Consider the following 20,938-nt stretch of genomic DNA (forward strand, 5'->3'; position numbering starts at 1 on the left):
ACTTGGAGATTTCCACACATACAATGTTCCCTCCAATTCTTCAATTCATATCCATAATGACCTTTATTCGTGTGCACCAGTTACAAAGCAATGTGCAGATGGCATTATCAGTTTCTCTTTTGGTTTTATTTTTTATGCGTGGAGATATGTTTAGACCGTCCACCATATTGGATCATAAGGTTGCTTTTTACTGCTACCACTTAGTAATTTGGGATTTCTCCTCTGGTGGGACAGCGGTAAATTTAGGATTTACAAAGCTGAAGCTAGAGTTCGATGCCCCTCGATGGACACAGCAGAGAGCCCAATGTGGCTTTGCTATAACAAAAAAGCATACAAATTGGGTTTTAGGCCTATCGACTGAGAGGTTATTAAAGCCCTCAACGTATTGAAAGTCCTCACAATTGTTGAGAATGTGCGATGTTAGAATAGTAAAGAGCGCAGCGTTGGTTGATTGTTGCGGCCGCCCAGCTTTGGGAAACACGTTCGTTTAATATTTTGGGTTTTAGATAAATTTATTCTCGTTCCAAGAGATCCAGAGTTCACCAGTGTCGGATAGATTCGTTTATTAAAGATATTTTATATAAAAAATAATAAGCGAAGGCAAATAGTGAAATTACAAAAGTAAAATTTAAACAATACTGTATGTTGAACAAGTGTTTTTTGTTTGTTTTCAGTTAATTACAAAGTTATCTGTACTCAACTTACCACGAGTACCGAAACCAGGTTTCTTGTGTTGTGAGTCTACAGACATGCCATTGTGTGTTGAACAAGTGTTTGTTTGTTTTAGTTAACCACAAAGTTATCTGTACTCAACCCAACCACGAGTATCGAAACCAGGTTTCTGTTGTGGGTCTACAGACATGCCATTGTGTGTTGAACAAGTGTTTGTTTGTTTTCAGTTAATCACAAAGTTATCTGTACTCAACCTACCACGAGTACCGAAACCAGATTTCTTGTGTTGTGAGTCTACAGACATGCCATTGTGTGTTGAACGAGTGTTTGTTTGTTTTAGTTAATCACAGTTATTCTGTACTCAACCCACCACGAGTATCGAAACCAGGTTTCTTGTGTTGTGGGTCTACAGACATGCCATTGTGCGTTGAACAAGTGTTTGTTTGTTTCTAGTTAATCACAAAGTTATCTGTACTCAACCCACCACCAGTATCGAAACCAGATTTCTTGTGTTGTGGGTCTACAGACAAGTCATTGTGTGTTGAACAAGTGTTTGTTTGTTTTAGTTAACCACAAAGTTATTGTACTCAACCCACCACGAGTATCGAAACCAGGTTTCTTCTGTTGTGGGTCTACAGACAAGTCATTGTGTGTTGAACAAATGTTTGTTTATTTCTAGTTAACCACAAAGTTATCTGTACTCAACCCACCACGAGTATCGAAACCAGGTTTCTTATGTTGTGGGTCTACAGACAAGTCATTGTGTGTTGAACAAGTGTTTGTTTTTAGTTAACCACAAAGTTATTCTGTACTCAACCCACCACGAGTATCGAAACCAGGTTTCTTCTGTTGTGGGTCTACAGACAAGTCATTGTGTGTTGAACAAGTGTTTGTTTGTTTTAGTTAACCACAAAGTTATCTGTACTCAACCCACCACGAGTATCGAAACCAGGTTTCTTGTGTTGTGGGTCTACAGACATGCCATTGTGTGTTGAACAAGTGTTTGTTTGTTTTCAGTTAATCACAAAGTTATCTGTACTCAACCCACCACGAGTACCGAAACCAGGTTTCTTGTGTTGTGGGTCTACAGACAAGTCATTGTGTGTTGAACAAGTGTTTGTTTGTTTTTAGTTAACCACAAAGTTATTTGTACTCAACCCACCACGAGTATCGAAACAGGGTTTCTTGTGTTGTGGGTCTACAGACATGCCATTGTGTGTTGAACGAGTGTTTGTTTCTTTCTAGTTAATCACAAAGTTACCTGTACTCAACCCACCACGAGTACCGAAACCAGGTTTCTTGTGTTGTGAGTCTACAGACATGCCATTGTGTGTTGAACAAGTGTTTGTTTGTTTCTAGTTAATCACAAAGTTATCTGTACTCAACCCACCACGAGTACCGAAACCAGGTTTCTTGTGTTGTGGGTCTACAGACATGCCATTGTGTGTTGAACAAGTGTTTGTTTGTTTTAGTTAATCACAAAGTTATCTGTACTCAACCCACCACGAGTACCGAAACCAGGTTTCTTGTGTTGTGGGTCTACAGACAAGTCATTGTGTGTTGAACAAGTGTTTGTTTGTTTTTAGTTAACCACAAAGTTATTTGTACTCAACCCACCACGAGTATCGAAACCAGGTTTCTTGTGTTGTGGGTCTACAGACATGCCATTGTGTGTTGAACGAGTGTTTGTTTCTTTCTAGTTAATCACAAAGTTACCTGTACTCAACCCACCACGAGTACCGAAACCAGGTTTCTTCTGTTGTGGGTCTACAGACATGCCATTGTGTGTTGAACAAGTGTTTGTTTGTTTTCAGTTAATCACAAAGTTATCTGTACTCAACCCACCACGAGTACCGAAACCAGGTTTCTTCTGTTGTGAGTCTACAGACATGCCATTGTGTGTTGAACAAGTGTTTGTTTGTTTCTAGTTAATCACAAAGTTATCTGTACTCAACCCACCACGAGTATCGAAACCAGGTTTCTTCTGTTGTGAGTCTACAGACAAGTCATTGTGTGTTGAACAAGTGTTTGTTTGTTTCTAGTTAATCACAAAGTTACCTGTACTCAACCTACCACGAGTACCGAAACCAGGTTTCTTGTGTTGTGGGTCTACAGACATGCCATTGTGTGTTGAACAAGTGTTTGTTTGTTTCTAGTTAATCACAAAGTTACCTGTACTCAACCCACCACGAGTACCGAAACCAGGTTTCTTCTGTTGTGAGTCTACAGACATGCCATTGTGTGTTGAACAAGTGTTTGTTTGTTTCTAGTTAATCACAAAGTTACCTGTACTCAACCTACCACGAGTACCGAAACCAGGTTTTTCTGTTTGTGGGTCTACAGACAAGTCATTGTGTGTTGAACAAGTGTTTGTTTGTTTCTAGTTAATCACAAAGTTACCTGTACTCAACCCACCACGAGTATCGAAACCAGGTTTCTTCTGTTGTGAGTCTACAGACATGCCATTGTGTGTTGAACAAGTGTTTGTTTGTTTCTAGTTAATCACAAAGTTACCTGTACTCAACCTACCACGAGTACCGAAACCAGGTTTCTTTGTGTTGTGGGTCTACAGACATGCCATTGTGTGTTGAACAAGTGTTTGTTTGTTTCTAGTTAATCACAAAGTTACCTGTACTCAACCCACCACGAGTACCGAAACCAGGTTTCTTCTGTTGTGAGTCTACAGACATGCCATTGTGTTGAACAAGTGTTTGTTTGTTTCTAGTTAATCACAAAGTTATCTGTACTCAACCCACCACGAGTACCGAAACCAGGTTTCTTCTGTTGTGAGTCTACAGACAAGTCATTGTGTGTTGAACAAGTGTTTGTTTCTTTCTAGTTAATCACAAAGTTACCTGTACTCAACCCACCACGAGTACCGAAACCAGGTTTCTTCTGTTGTGGGTCTACAGACATGCCATTGTGTGTTGAACAAGTGTTTGTTTGTTTCTAGTTAATCACAAAGTTACCTGTACTCAACCCACCACGAGTACCGAAACCAGGTTTTTCTGTTGTGGGTCTACAGACTGTGATGAACGAGTGAGATAAAAAATTATATAGCTTTTATACACCTAAAACAAGTTATTCCATGTGGTGTGTGTCTTAAACATTCTGCATTTCCATTCTATAAGTTTTGAACTACATCACAAACCGCCACTTGTTGGATGTCCTTCGTTTACTTGTGCTAATTCTATCTTTCTGTATCAGAACTGTAATATCCTGATTCTAACTTTCTGTGTCAGAGGTGTGATATCCTCTGTATCAGAGCTGTGATATCCTGATTCTAACTTTCTATATCAGAACTGTCATATCCTGATTCTAACTTTCTGTATCAGAGCTGTAATATCCTGATTCTAACTTTCTCTATCAGAACTGTCATATCCTGATTCTAACTTTCTGTATCAGAGGTGTGATATCCCTCTGTATCAGAGCTGTGATATCCTGATTCTAACTGTATCAGAACTGTAATATCCTGATTCTAACTTTCTGTATCAGAGGTGTGATATCCTCTGTATCAGAACTGTGATATCCTGATTCTAACTTTCTGTATCAGAGTTGTGATATCCTGATTCTAACTTTCTGTATCAGTGGTGTAATATCCTGATTCTAACTTTCTGTATCAGTGGTGTGATATCCCTCTGAATCAGAGCTGTAATATCCTGATTCTAACTTTCTGTATCAGAGGTGTGATATCCTCTGTATCAGAGCTGTGATATCCTGATTCTAACTTTCTGAATCAGAACTGTGATATCCTGATTCTAACTTTCTGTATCAGAACTGTGATATCCTGATTCTAACTTTCTGTATCAGAGCTGTAATATCCTGATTCTAACTTTCTGTATCAGAACTGTGATATCCTGATTCTAACTTTCTGTATCATAGTTGTGATATCCTGATTCACAACTTTCTGTATCAGAACTGTGATATCCTCTGTATCAGAGCTGTGATATCCTGATTCTAACTTTCTATATCAGAACTGTAATATCCTGATTCTAACTTTCTGTATCAGAGGTGTGATATCCCTCTGTATCAGAGCTGTGATATCCTGATTCTAACTCTCTATCAGAGGTGTGATATCCTGATTCTAACTTTCTGTATCAGAGGTGTGATATCCTGATTCTAACCTTCTGTATCAGAACTGTGATATCCTGATTCTACCTTCTGTATCAGAGCTGTAATATCCTGATTCTAACTTTCTGTATCAGTGGTGTGATACTCTCTGTATCAGAGCTGTGATATCCTGATTCTAACTTTCCGTATCAGAACTGTGATATCCTGATTCTAGCTTTCTCTATCAGAGGTGTGAATTCCTCTGTATCAGAGCTGTGATATCCTGATTCTAACTCTCTGTATCAGAACTGTCATATCCTGATTCTAACTTTCTGTATCAGAGGTGTGATATCCTGATTCTAACTTTCTGTATCAGAACTGCGATATTTTGATTCTAACTTTCTGTATCAGAGGCCTGATATCCTGATTCTAAATTTCTGTACCAGCATCAGAGCTGTAATATCCTGATTCCCCTTCTTGTGTATCAGAACCTGATATCCTGATTCTACCTTTCTGTATCAGAGCTGTAATATCCTGATTCTAACTTTCTGTATCAGAGTGTGATATTCTCTGTATCGGAGCCGTGATATCCTGATTCTAACTCTTCCGTATCAGAACTGTGATATCCTGATTCTAACTTTCTGTATCAGAACTGTGATATCATGATTCTAACTTTCTGTATCAGAGGTGTGATATCCTGATTCTAACTTTCTCTATCAGAGGTGTGATATCCTGATTCTAACTTTCTGTAATCAGATGTGTGATATCCTGATTCTAAATTTCTGTATCAGAGCTCGTAATATCCTGATCTCTAACTTTCTGTATCAGAACTGTGATATCCTGATTCTACCTTTCTGTATCAGAGCTGTAATATCCTGATTCTAACTTTCTGTATCAGAGGTGTGATATTCTCTGTATCAGAGCCGTGATATCCGAATTCTAACTTTCCGTATCAGAACTCTGATATCCTGATTCTAGCTTTCTGTATCAGAGGTGTGATATCCTCCTGTATCAGAGCTGTGATATCCTGAGTCTAACTTTCTGTATCAGAGGTGTGATATCCTGATTCTAACTCTTCTGGATCCAGAACTGTGATATCCTGATTCTAACTTTCTGTATCAGAGGTGTGATATCCTGATTCTAAATTTCTGTATCAGAACTGTGATATCCTCTGTATCCGGAGGTGTGATATCCTGATTCTAACTTTCTGTATCAGAGGTGTAATATCCTGATTCTAAATTCTGTATCAGAACTGTGATATCCTTTGTATCAGAGGTGTGATATCCTGATTCTAACTTTCTATATCAGAACTGTGATATCCTGATTCTAACTTTTCTGTATCAGTGGTGTGATATCCTGATTCTAACTTTCTGTATCAGAACTGTGATATCCTGATTCTAACTTTCTGTATCAGAACTGTGATATCCTGATTCTAACTTTCTGTATCAGAGGTGTGATATTCTGATTCTAACTTTCTGTATCACAGCTGTGATATCCTATGCTCGTCTGTGTTGTCTCCAACCTTGCCCATTCTTTTTATGCTTGTGACGTCAACATATACACAGAATGAAGTTATATGATATAACCACTGTATATCCAGACACCACCTTTAGACCCATGTAGTTATATCATATTACCACTGTATATCCTGACACCACCTTTAGACCCATGTAGTTATATCATATTATCACTGTATATCCAGACACCACCTTTAGACCCATGTAGTTATTTCATATTACCACTGTATATCTCGACACCACCTTTAGACCCATGTAGTTATATCATATTACCACTGTATATCCAGACACCACCTTTAGACCCATGTAGTTATATCATATTACCACTGTATATCCAGACACCACCTTTAGACCCATGTAGTTATATCATATTACCACTGTATATCCAGACACCACCTTTAGACCCATGTAGTTATATCATATTACCACTGTATATCCAGACACCACCTTTAGACCCATGTAGTTATATCATATTACCACACTGTTTATCCAGATCACCACTGGTATTTAGACCCATGTAGTTATATCATATTACCACTGTATATCCAGACACCACCTTTAGACCCATGTAGTTATATCATATTACCACTGTATATCCAGAAACCACCTTTAGACCCATGTAGTTATATCATATTACCACTGTATATCCAGACACCACCTTTAGACCCATGTAGTTATATCATATTACCACTGTATATCCAGACACCACCTTTAGACCCATGTAGTTATATCATATTACCACTGTATATCCAGACACCACCTTTAGACCCATGTAGTTATATCATATTACCACTGTATATCCAGACACCACCTTTAGACCCATGTTGTTATATCATATTACCACTGTATATCCAGACACCACCTTTAGACCCATGTAGTTATATCATATTACCACTGTATATCCAGACACCACCTTTAGACCCATGTAGTTATATCATATTACCACTGTATATCCAGACACCACCTTTAGACCCATGTAGTTATATCATATTACCACTGTATATCCAGACACCACCTTTAGACCCATGTAGTTATATCATATTACCACTGTATATCCAGACACCACCTTTAGACCCATGTAGTTATATCATATTACCACTGTATATCCAGACACCACCTTTTAGACCCATGTAGTTATATCATATTACCACTGTATATCCAGACACCACCTTTAGACCCATGTAGTTATATCATATTACCACTGTATATCCAGACACCACCTTTAGACCCATGTAGTTATATCATATTACCACTGTATATCCAGACACCACCTTTAGACCCATGTAGTTATATCATATTACCACTGTATATCCAGACACCACCTTTAGACCCATGTAGTTATATCATATTACCACTGTATATCCAGACACCACCTTTAGACCCATGTAGTTATATCATATTACCACTGTATATCCAGACACCACCTTTAGACCCATGTAGTTATATCATATTACCACTGTATATCCAGACACCACCTTTAGACCCATGTAGTTATATCATATTACCACTGTATATCCAGACACCACCTTTAGACCCATGTAGTTATATCATATTACCACTGTATATCCAGACACCACCTTTAGACCCATGTAGTTATATCATATTACCACTGTATATCCAGACACCACCTTTAGACCCATGTAGTTATATCATATTACCACTGTATATCCAGACACCACCTTTAGACCCATGTAGTTATATCATATTACCACTGTATATCCAGACACCACCTTTAGACCCATGTAGTTATATCATATTACCACTGTATATCCAGACACCACCTTTAGACCCATGTAGTTATATCATATTACCACTGTATATCCAGACACCACCTTTAGACCCATGTAGTTATATCATATTACCACTGTATATCCAGACACCACCTTTAGACCCATGTAGTTATATCATATTACCACTGTATATCCAGACACCACCTTTAGACCCATGTAGTTATATCATATTACCCTGTATATCCAGACACCACCTTTAGACCCATGTAGTTATATCATATTACCACTGTATATCCAGACACCACCTTTAGACCCATGTAGTTATATCATATTACCACTGTATATCCAGACACCACCTTTAGACCCATGTAGTTATATCATATTACCACTGTATATCCAGACACCACCTTTAGACCCATGTAGTTATATCATATTACCACTGTATATCCAGACACCACCTTTAGACCCATGTAGTTATATCATATTACCACTGTATATCCAGACACCACCTTTAGACCCATGTAGTTATATCATATTACCACTGTATATCCAGACACCACCTTTAGACCCATGTAGTTATATCATATTACCACTGTATATCCAGACACCACCTTTAGACCCATGTAGTTATATCATATTACCACTGTATATCCAGACACCACCTTTAGACCCATGTAGTTATATCATATTACCACTGTATATCCAGACACCACCTTTAGACCCATGTAGTTATATCATATTACCACTGTATATCCAGACACCACCTTTAGACCCATGTAGTTATATCATATTACCACTGTATATCCAGACACCACCTTTAGACCCATGTAGTTATATCATATTACCACTGTATATCCAGACACCACCTTTAGACCCATGTAGTTATATCATATTACCACTGTATATCCAGACACCACCTTTAGACCCATGTAGTTATATCATATTACCACTGTATATCCAGACACCACCTTTAGACCCATGTAGTTATATCATATTACCACTGTATATCCAGACACCACCTTTAGACCCATGTAGTTATATCATATTACCACATTATATCCAGACACCACCTTTAGACCCATGTAGTTATATCATATTACCACATTATATCCAGACACCACCTTTAGACCCATGTAGTTATATCATATTACCACATTATATCCAGACACCACCTTTAGACCCATGTAGTTATATCATATTACCACTGTATATCCAGACACCACCTTTAGACCCATGTAGTTATATCATATTACCACTGTATATCCAGACACCACCTTTAGACCCATGTAGTTATATCATATTACCACTGTATATCCAGACACCACCTTTAGACCCATGTAGTTATATCATATTACCACTGTATATCCAGACACCACCTTTAGACCCATGTAGTTATATCATATTACCACTGTATATCCAGACACCACCTTTAGACCCATGTAGTTATATCATATTACCACTGTATATCCAGACACCACCTTTAGACCCATGTAGTTATATCATATTACCACTGTATATCCAGACACCACCTTTAGACCCATGTAGTTATATCATATTACCACTGTATATCCAGACACCACCTTTAGACCCATGTAGTTATATCATATTACCACTGTATATCCAGACACCACCTTTAGACCCATGTAGTTATATCATATTACCACTGTATATCCAGACACCACCTTTAGACCCATGTAGTTATATCATATTACCACTGTATATCCAGACACCACCTTTAGACCCATGTAGTTATATCATATTACCACTGTATATCCAGACACCACCTTTAGACCCATGTTGTTATATCATATTACCACTGTATATCCAGACACCACCTTTAGACCCATGTAGTTATATCATATTACCACTGTATATCCAGACACCACCTTTAGACCCATGTAGTTATATCATATTACCACTGTATATCCAGACACCACCTTTAGACCCATGTAGTTATATCATATTACCACTGTATATCCAGACACCACCTTTAGACCCATGTAGTTATATCATATTACCACTGTATATCCAGACACCACCTTTAGACCCATGTAGTTATATCATATTACCACTGTATATCCAGACACCACCTTTAGACCCATGTAGTTATATCATATTACCACTGTATATCCAGACACCACCTTTAGACCCATGTAGTTATATCATATTACCACTGTATATCCAGACACCACCTTTAGACCCATGTAGTTATATCATATTACCACTGTATATCCAGACACCACCTTTAGACCCATGTAGTTATATCATATTACCACTGTATATCCAGACACCACCTTTAGACCCATGTAGTTATATCATATTACCACTGTATATCCAGACACCACCTTTAGACCCATGTAGTTATTTCATATTACCACATTATATCCAGACACCACCTTTAGACCCATGTAGTTATATCATATTACCACATTATATCCAGACACCACCTTTAGACCCATGTAGTTATATCATATTACCACATTATATCCAGACACCACCTTTAGACCCATGTAGTTATATCATATTACCACATTATATCCAGACACCACCTTTAGACCCATGTAGTTATATCATATTACCACATGTATATCCAGACACCACCTTTAGACCCATGTAGTTATATCATATTACCACTGTATATCCAGACACCACCTTTAGACCCATGTAGTTATATCATATTACCACTGTATATCCAGACACCACCTTTAGACCCATGTAGTTATATCATATTACCACTGTATATCCAGACACCACCTTTAGACCCATTTAGTTATATCATATTACCACTGTATATCCAGACACCACCTTTAGACCCATGTTGTTATATCATATTACCACTGTATATCCAGACACCACCTTTAGACCCATGTAGTTATATCATATTACCACTGTATATCCAGACACCACCTTTAGACCCATGTAGTTATATCATATTACCACTGTATATCCAGACACCACCTTTAGACCCATGTAGTTATATCATATTACCACTGTATATCCAGACACCACCTTTAGACCCATGTAGTTATATCATATTACCACTGTATATCCAGACACCACTTTAGACCCATGTAGTTATATCATATTACCACTGTATATCCAGACACCACCTTTAGACCCATGTAGTTATATCATATTACCACTGTATATCCAGACACCACCTTTAGACCCATGTAGTTATATCATATTACCACTGTATATCCAGACACCACCTTTAGACCCATGTTGTTATATCATATTACCACTGTATATCCAGACACCACCTTTAGACCCATGTAGTTATATCATATTACCACTGTATATCCAGACACCACCTTTAGACCCATGTAGTTATATCATATTACCACTGTATATCCAGACACCACCTTTAGACCCATGTAGTTATATCATATTACCACTGTATATCCAGACACCACCTTTAGATTCATGTAGTTATATCATATTACCACTGTATATCCAGACACCACCTTTAGACCCATGTAGTTATATCATATTACCACTGTATATCCAGACACCACCTTTAGACCCATGTAGTTATTTCATATTACCACTGTATATCCAGACACCACCTTTAGACCCATGTAGTTATTTCATATTACCACATTATATCCAGACACCACCTTTAGACCCATGTAGTTATATCATATTACCACATTATATCCAGACACCACCTTTAGACCCATGTAGTTATATCATATTACCACATTATATCCAGACACCACCTTTAGACCCATGTAGTTATATCATATTACCACATTATATCCCGACACTACCTTTAGACCCATGTAGTTATATCATATTACCACATTATATCCAGACACCACCTTTAGACCCATGTAGTTATATCATATTACCACTGTATATCCCGAAACCACCTTTAGACCCATGTAGTTATATCATATTACCACTGTATATCCAGACACCACCTTTAGATTCATGTAGTTATATCATACTACCACTGTATATCCCGATACCACCTTTGGACGCATGTAGTTATATCATATTACCACTGTATATCCAGACACCACCTTTAGACCCATGTAGTTATATCATATTACCACTGTATATCCAGACACCACCTTTAGATTCATGTAGTTATATCATATTACCACTGTATATCCAGACACCACCTTTAGACCCATGTAGTTATATCATATTACCACTGTATATCCAGACACCACCTTTAGACCCATGTAGTTATTTCATATTACCACTGTATATCCAGACACCACCTTTAGACCCATGTAGTTATATCATATTACCACTGTATATCCAGACACCACCTTTAGACCCATGTAGTTATTTCATATTACCACATTATATCCAGACACCACCTTTAGACCCATGTAGTTATATCATATTACCACATTATATCCAGACACCACCTTTAGACCCATGTAGTTATATCATATTACCACATTATATCCAGACACCACCTTTAGACCCATGTAGTTATATCATATTACCACATTATATCCAGACACCACCTTTAGACCCATGTAGTTATATCATATTACCACATTATATCCAGACACCACCTTTAGACCCATGTAGTTATATCATATTACCACTGTATATCCAGACACCACCTTTAGACCCATGTAGTTATATCATATTACCACTGTATATCCAGACACCACCTTTAGACCCATGTAGTTATATCATATTACCACTGTATATCCAGACACCACCTTTAGACCCATGTAGTTATATCATATTACCATTGTATATCCAGACACCACCTTTAGACCCATGTAGTTATATCATATTACCACTGTATATCCAGACACCATTTTTAGACCCATGTAGTTATATCATATTACCACTGTATATCCAGACACCACCTTTAGACCCATGTAGTTATTTCATATTACCACTGTATATCCAGACACCACCTTTAGACCCATGTAGTTATATCATATTACCACTGTATATCCAGACACCACCTTTAGACCCATGTAGTTATATCATATTACCACTGTATATCCAGACACCACCTTTAGACCCATGTAGTTATATCATATTACCACTGTATATCCAGACACCACCTTTAGACCCATGTAGTTATATCATATTACCACTGTATATCCAGACACCACCTTTAGACCCATGTAGTTATATCATATTACCACTGTATATCCAGACACCACCTTTAGACCCATGTAGTTATATCATATTACCACTGTATATCCAGACACCACCTTTAGACCCATGTAGTTATATCATATTACCACTGTATATCCAGACACCACCTTTAGACCCATGTAGTTATATCATATTACCACTGTATATCCAGACACCACTTTAGACCCATGTAGTTATATCATATTACCACTGTATATCCAGACACCACCTTTAGATTCATGTAGTTATATCATATTACCACTGTATATCCAGACACCACCTTTAGACCCATGTAGTTATATCATATTACCACTGTATATCCAGACACCACCTTTAGACCCATGTTGTTATATCATATTACCACTGTATATCCAGACACCACCTTTAGACCCATGTAGTTATATCATATTACCACTGTATATCCAGACACCACCTTTAGACCCATGTAGTTATTTCATATTACCACATTATATCCAGACACCACCTTTAGACCCATGTAGTTATATCATATTACCACATTATATCCAGACACCACCTTTAGATCCATGTAGTTATATCATATTACCACATTATATCCAGACACCACCTTTAGACCCATGTAGTTATATCATATTACCACATTATATCCAGACACCACCTTTAGACCCATGTAGTTATATCATATTACCACATTATATCCAGACACCACCTTTAGACCCATGTAGTTATATCATATTACCACTGTATATCCAGACACCACCTTTAGACCCATGTAGTTATATCATATTACCACTGTATATCCAGACACCACCTTTAGACCCATGTAGTTATATCATATTACCACTGTATATCCCGATACCACCTTTAGACCCATGTAGTTATATCATATTACCACTGTATATCCAGACACCACCTTTAGACCCATGTAGTTATATCATATTACCACTGTATATCCAGACACCACCTTTAGATTCATGTAGTTATATCATATTACCACTGTATATCCAGACACCACCTTTAGACCCATGTAGTTATATCATATTACCACTGTATATCCAGACACCACCTTTAGACCCATGTAGTTATTTCGTATTACCACTGTATATCCAGACACCACCTTTAGACCCATGTAGTTATATCATATTACCACTGTATATCCAGACACCACCTTTAGACCCATGTAGTTATTTCATATTACCACATTATATCCAGACACCACCTTTAGACCCATGTAGTTATATCATATTACCACATTATATCCAGACACCACCTTTAGACCCATGTAGTTATATCATATTACCACATTATATCCAGACACCACCTTTAGACCCATGTAGTTATATCATATTACCACATTATATCCCGACACCACCTTTAGACCCATGTAGTTATATCATATTACCACATTATATCCAGACACCACCTTTAGACCCATGTAGTTATATCATATTACCACTGTATATCCAGACACCACCTTTAGACCCATGTAGTTATATCATATTACCACTGTATATCCAGACACCACCTTTAGACCCATGTAGTTATATCATATTACCACTGTATATCCAGACACCACCTTTAGACGCATGTAGTTATATCATATTACCACTGTATATCCAGACACCACCTTTAGACCCATGTAGTTATATCATATTACCACTGTATATCCAGACACCACCTTTAGATTCATGTAGTTATATCATATTACCACTGTATATCCAGACACCACCTTTAGACCCATGTAGTTATATCATATTACCACTGTATATCCAGACACCACCTTTAGACCCATGTAGTTATTTCATATTACCACTGTATATCCAGACACCACCTTTAGACCCATGTAGTTATATCATATTACCACTCTATATCCAGACACCACCTTTAGACCCATGTAGTTATATCATATTACCACATTATATCCAGACACCACCTTTAGACCCATGTAGGTATATCATATTACCACATTATATCCAGACACCACCTTTAGACCCATGTAGTTATATCATATTACCACATTATATCCAGACACCACCTTTAGACCCATGTAGTTATATCATATTACCACATTATATCCCGACACTACCTTTAGACCCATGTAGTTATATCATATTACCACATTATATCCAGACACCACCTTTAGACCCATGTAGTTATATCATATTACCACTGTATATCCAGACACCACCTTTAGACCCATGTAGTTATATCATATTACCACTGTATATCCAGACACCACCTTTAGACCCATGTAGTTATATCATATTACCACTGTATATCCAGACACCACCTTTAGACCCATGTAGTTATATCATATTACCATTGTATATCCAGACACCACCTTTAGATTCATGTAGTTATATCATATTACCACTGTATATCCAGACACCATTTTTAGACCCATGTAGTTATATCATATTACCACTGTATATCCAGACACCACCTTTAGACCCATGTAGTTATTTCGTATTACCACTGTATATCCAGACACCACCTTTAGACCCATGTAGTTATATCATATTACCACTCTATATCCAGACACCACCTTTACACCCATGTTGTTATTTCATATTACCACATTATATCCAGACACCACCTTTAGACCCATGTAGTTATATCATATTACCACATTATATCCAGACACCTCCTTTAGACCCATGTAGTTATATCATATTACCACATTATATCCCGACACCACCTTTAGACCCATGTAGTTATATCATATTACCACATTATATCCAGACACCACCTTTAGACCCATGTAGTTATATCATATTACAACTGTATATCCCGACACCACCTTTAGACCCATGTAGTTATATCATATTACCACTGTATATCCAGACACCACCTTTAGACCCATGTGGTTATATCATATTACCACTGTATATCCAGACACCACCTTTAGACCCATGTAGTTATATCATATTACCACTGTATATCCAGACACCACCTTTAGACCCATGTAGTTATATCATATTACCACTGTATATCCAGACACCACCTTTAGATTCATGTAGTTATATCATATTTCCACTGTATATCCAGACACCACCTTTAGACCCATGTAGTTGTTTCATATTACCACTGTATATCCAGACACCACCTTTAGACCCATGTAGTTATATCATATTACCACTGTATATCCAGACACCACCTTTAGACCCATGTAGTTATATCATATTACCACTGTATATCCAGACACCACCTTTAGACCCATGTAGTTATATCATATTACCACTGTATATCCAGACACCACCTTTAGACCCATGTAGTTATATCATATTACCACTGTATATCCAGACACCACCTTTAGACCCATGTAGTTATATCATATTACCACTGTATATCCAGACACCACCTTTAGACCCATGTAGTTATATCATATTACCACTGTATATCCAGACACCACCTTTAGACCCATGTAGTTATATCATATTACCACTGTATATCCAGACACCACCTTTAGACCCATGTAGTTATATCATATTACCACTGTATATCCAGACACCACCTTTAGACCCATGTAGTTATTTCTGTATTACCACTGTATATCCAGACACCACCTTTAGACCCATGTAGTTATATCATATTACCACTGTATATCCAGACACCACCTTTAGACCCATGTAGTTATTTCATATTACCACATCATATCCAGACACCACCTTTAGACCCATGTAGTTATATCATATTACCACTGTATATCCAGACACCACCTTTAGACCCATGTAGTTATATCATATTACCACTGTATATCCAGACACCACCTTTAGACCCATGTAGTTATATCATATTACCACTGTATATCCAGACACCACCTTTAGACCCATGTAGTTATATCATATTACCACTGTATATCCAGACACCACCTTTAGACGCATGTAGTTATATCATATTACCACTGTATATCCAGACACCACCTTTAGACCCATGTAGTTATATCATATTACCACTGTATATCCAGACACCACCTTTAGATTCATGTAGTTATATCATATTACCACTGTATATCCAGACACCACCTTTAGACCCATGTAGTTATATCATATTACCACTGTATATCCAGACACCACCTTTAGACCCATGTAGTTATTTCGTATTACCACTGTATATCCAGACACCACCTTTAGACCCATGTAGTTATATCATATTACCACTCTATATCCAGACACCACCTTTAGACCCATGTAGTTATTTCATATTACCACATTATATCCAGACACCACCTTTAGACCCATGTAGTTATATCATATTACCACATTATATCCAGACACCACCTTTAGACCCATGTAGTTATATCATATTACCACATTATATCCAGACACCACCTTTAGACCCATGTAGTTATATCATATTACCACATTATATCCAGACACCACCTTTAGACCCATGTAGTTATATCATATTACCACATTATATCCAGACACCACCTTTAGACCCATGTAGTTATATCATATTACCACTGTATATCCAGACACCACCTTTAGACCCATGTAGTTATATCATATTACCACTGTATATCCAGACACCACCTTTAGATTCATGTAGTTATATCATATTACCACTGTATATCCAGACACCACCTTTAGACCCATGTAGTTATATCATATTACCACTGTATATCCAGACACCACCTTTAGACCCATGTAGTTATATCATATTTCCACTGTATATCCAGACACCACCTTTAGACCCATGTAGTTATATCATATTACCACTGTATATCCAGACACCACCTTTAGACCCATGTAGTTATATCATATTACCACTGTATATCCAGACACCACCTTTAGACCCATGTAGTTATTTCATATTACCACTGTATATCCAGACACCACCTTTAGACCCATGTAGTTATATCATATTACCACTGTATATCCAGACACCACCTTTAGACCCATGTAGTTATTTCATATTACCACATTATATCCAGACACCACCTTTAGACCCATGTAGGTATATCATATTACCACATTATATCCAGACACCACCTTTAGACCCATGTAGTTATATCATATTACCACATTATATCCAGACACCACCTTTAGACCCATGTAGTTATATCATATTACCACATTATATCCCGACACCACCTTTAGACCCATGTAGTTATATCATATTACCACATTATATCCAGACACCACCTTTAGACCCATGTAGTTATATCATATTACCACTGTATATCCCGACACCACCTTTAGACCCATGTAGTTATATCATATTACCACTGTATATCCAGACACCACCTTTAGACCCATGTAGTTATATCATATTACCACTGTATATCCAGACACCACCTTTAGACCCATGTAGTTATATCATATTACCATTGTATATCCAGACACCACCTTTAGATTCATGTAGTTATATCATATTACCACTGTATATCCAGACACCACCTTTAGACCCATGTAGTTATATCATATTACCACTGTATATCCAGACACCACCTTTAGACCCATGTAGTTATTTCATATTACCACTGTATATCCAGACACCACCTTTAGACCCATGTAGTTATATCATATTACCACTGTATATCCAGACACCACCTTTAGACCCATGTAGTTATATCATATTACCACATTATATCCAGACACCACCTTTAGACCCATGTAGTTATATCATATTACCACATTATATCCAGACACCACCTTTAGACCCATGTAGTTATATCATATTACCACTTATATCCAGACACCACCTTTAGACCCATGTAGTTATATCATATTACAACTGTATATCCCGACACCACCTTTAGACCCATGTAGTTATATCATATTACCACTGTATATCCAGACACCACCTTTAGACCCATGTGGTTATATCATATTACCACTGTATATCCAGACACCACCTTTAGACCCATGTAGTTATATCATATTACCACTGTATATCCAGACACCACCTTTAGACCCATGTAGTTATATCATATTACCACTGTATATCCCGACACCACCTTTAGACCCATGTAGTTATATCATATTACCACTGTATATCCAGACACCACCTTTAGACCCATGTAGTTATATCATATTACCACTGTGTATCCAGACACCACCTTTAGACCCATGTAGTTATATCATATTTCCACTGTATATCCAGACACCACCTTTAGACCCATGTAGTTATTTCATATTACCACATTATATCAAGACACCACCTTTAGACCCATGTAGTTATTTCATATTACCACTGTATATCCGGACACCACCTTTAGACCCATGTAGTTATATCATATTACCACTGTATATCCAGACACCACCTTTAGACCCATGTAGTTATATCATATTACCACTGTGTATCCAGACACCACCTTTAGATTCATGTAGTTATATCATATTTCCACTGTATATCTAGACACCACCTTTAGACCCATGTAGTTATTTCATATTACCACTGTATATCCAGACACCACCTTTAGACCCATGTAGTTATATCATATTACCACTGTATATCCAGACACCACCTTTAGACCCATGTAGTTATATCATATTACCACTGTATATCCAGACACCACCTTTAGACCCATGTAGTTATATCATATTACCACTGTATATCCCGACACCACCTTTAGACCCATTTAGTATTTCATAGTACCACTGTATATCCAGACACCACCTTTAGACCCATGTTGTTATATCATATTACTACTGTATATCCAGACACCACCTTTAGACCCATGTTGTTATATCATATTACCACATTATATCCAGATTGAGATATATCCTCCATGCTTTGAGAAATGGGCAAAATCAGCTGGATTTTTTCGTCGTGGAAAGAATGGTAAAACTTTGTAATTCAAATGATATTTTCAGTATACATAAACAATGTACAAGTGAACTGTGTTTGTGTCGTGGTTTTTGGATCACTGAATATGAAATTTGAACAAGTGTAAACATTTAATTATGTTTTTTTGTTAATTTAACATCTTAGAAAGTGAAGGTTAGGTAATTAATCCTATTAAAAATATGTCACAAATCATGTTTTTAAACAGAATGAATAAACCGTAAGATAAACTTGTTTTCTAGTACAGAAATCCATTTTTTATAATTCTTTATAAAACAAAACAACTGATTCACAGATCCTGAGAGAGGAAACTTAGGGTACATGGTAATCATGAGTTTGCTTTAAACTTGGGCCTGGCATGACCAGATGGGTTAAGGCGTTCGACTCGCAATCCGAGGGTCGCAGGTTCGAATCCCCGTCGCACCAAACATGCTCGCTTTTTCAGCCGTGGGGGTATTATAATGTGACGGTCAATCCCACTATTCGTTTGTAAAATAGTAGTCCAAGAGCTGGCGGTTAGTGTTGATGACTAGTTGCCTTCCCTCTTGTCTTACACTGCTAAATTAGGGACGGCTAGCACAGATAGCCCTCGAGTAGCTTTGTGCGAAATTCTAAAACAAACAAACAAACAAGCTTTAAACTTATATATTTGTTGTAATTACGTACTTTGTAGTCTGGACACGATTAACAAAACGAAACAGAATTAATGAACTGTGAGAAGAAACGTTTTAAATTATAACAGATGTGGAAATTATTCTTTCTTTCTAATACTTTTATAGAAAGGTATGAGTTTTAATATATGTCGTTTAAAATTACAGATACAAAACTGGGAGTCCCTGCATGACCAGATGGGTTAAGGCGTTTGACTCGCAATCCGAGGGTCGCAGGTTCGAATCCCCGTCGCACCAAACATGCTCGCTTTTTCAGCCGTGGGGGTATTATAATGTGACGGTCAATCCCACTATTCGTTTGTAAAAGAGTTGGCGGTGAGTGTTGATGACTAGCTGCCTTCCCTCTAGTCTTACACTGCCAAATTAGGGACGAAAAACGCAGATAGCCCTCGTGTAGCTTTGC

Source organism: Tachypleus tridentatus, chromosome 12 (genome assembly GCF_004210375.1).
Source record: "Tachypleus tridentatus isolate NWPU-2018 chromosome 12, ASM421037v1, whole genome shotgun sequence".
NCBI classification, from domain to species: domain Eukaryota; kingdom Metazoa; phylum Arthropoda; class Merostomata; order Xiphosura; family Limulidae; genus Tachypleus; species Tachypleus tridentatus.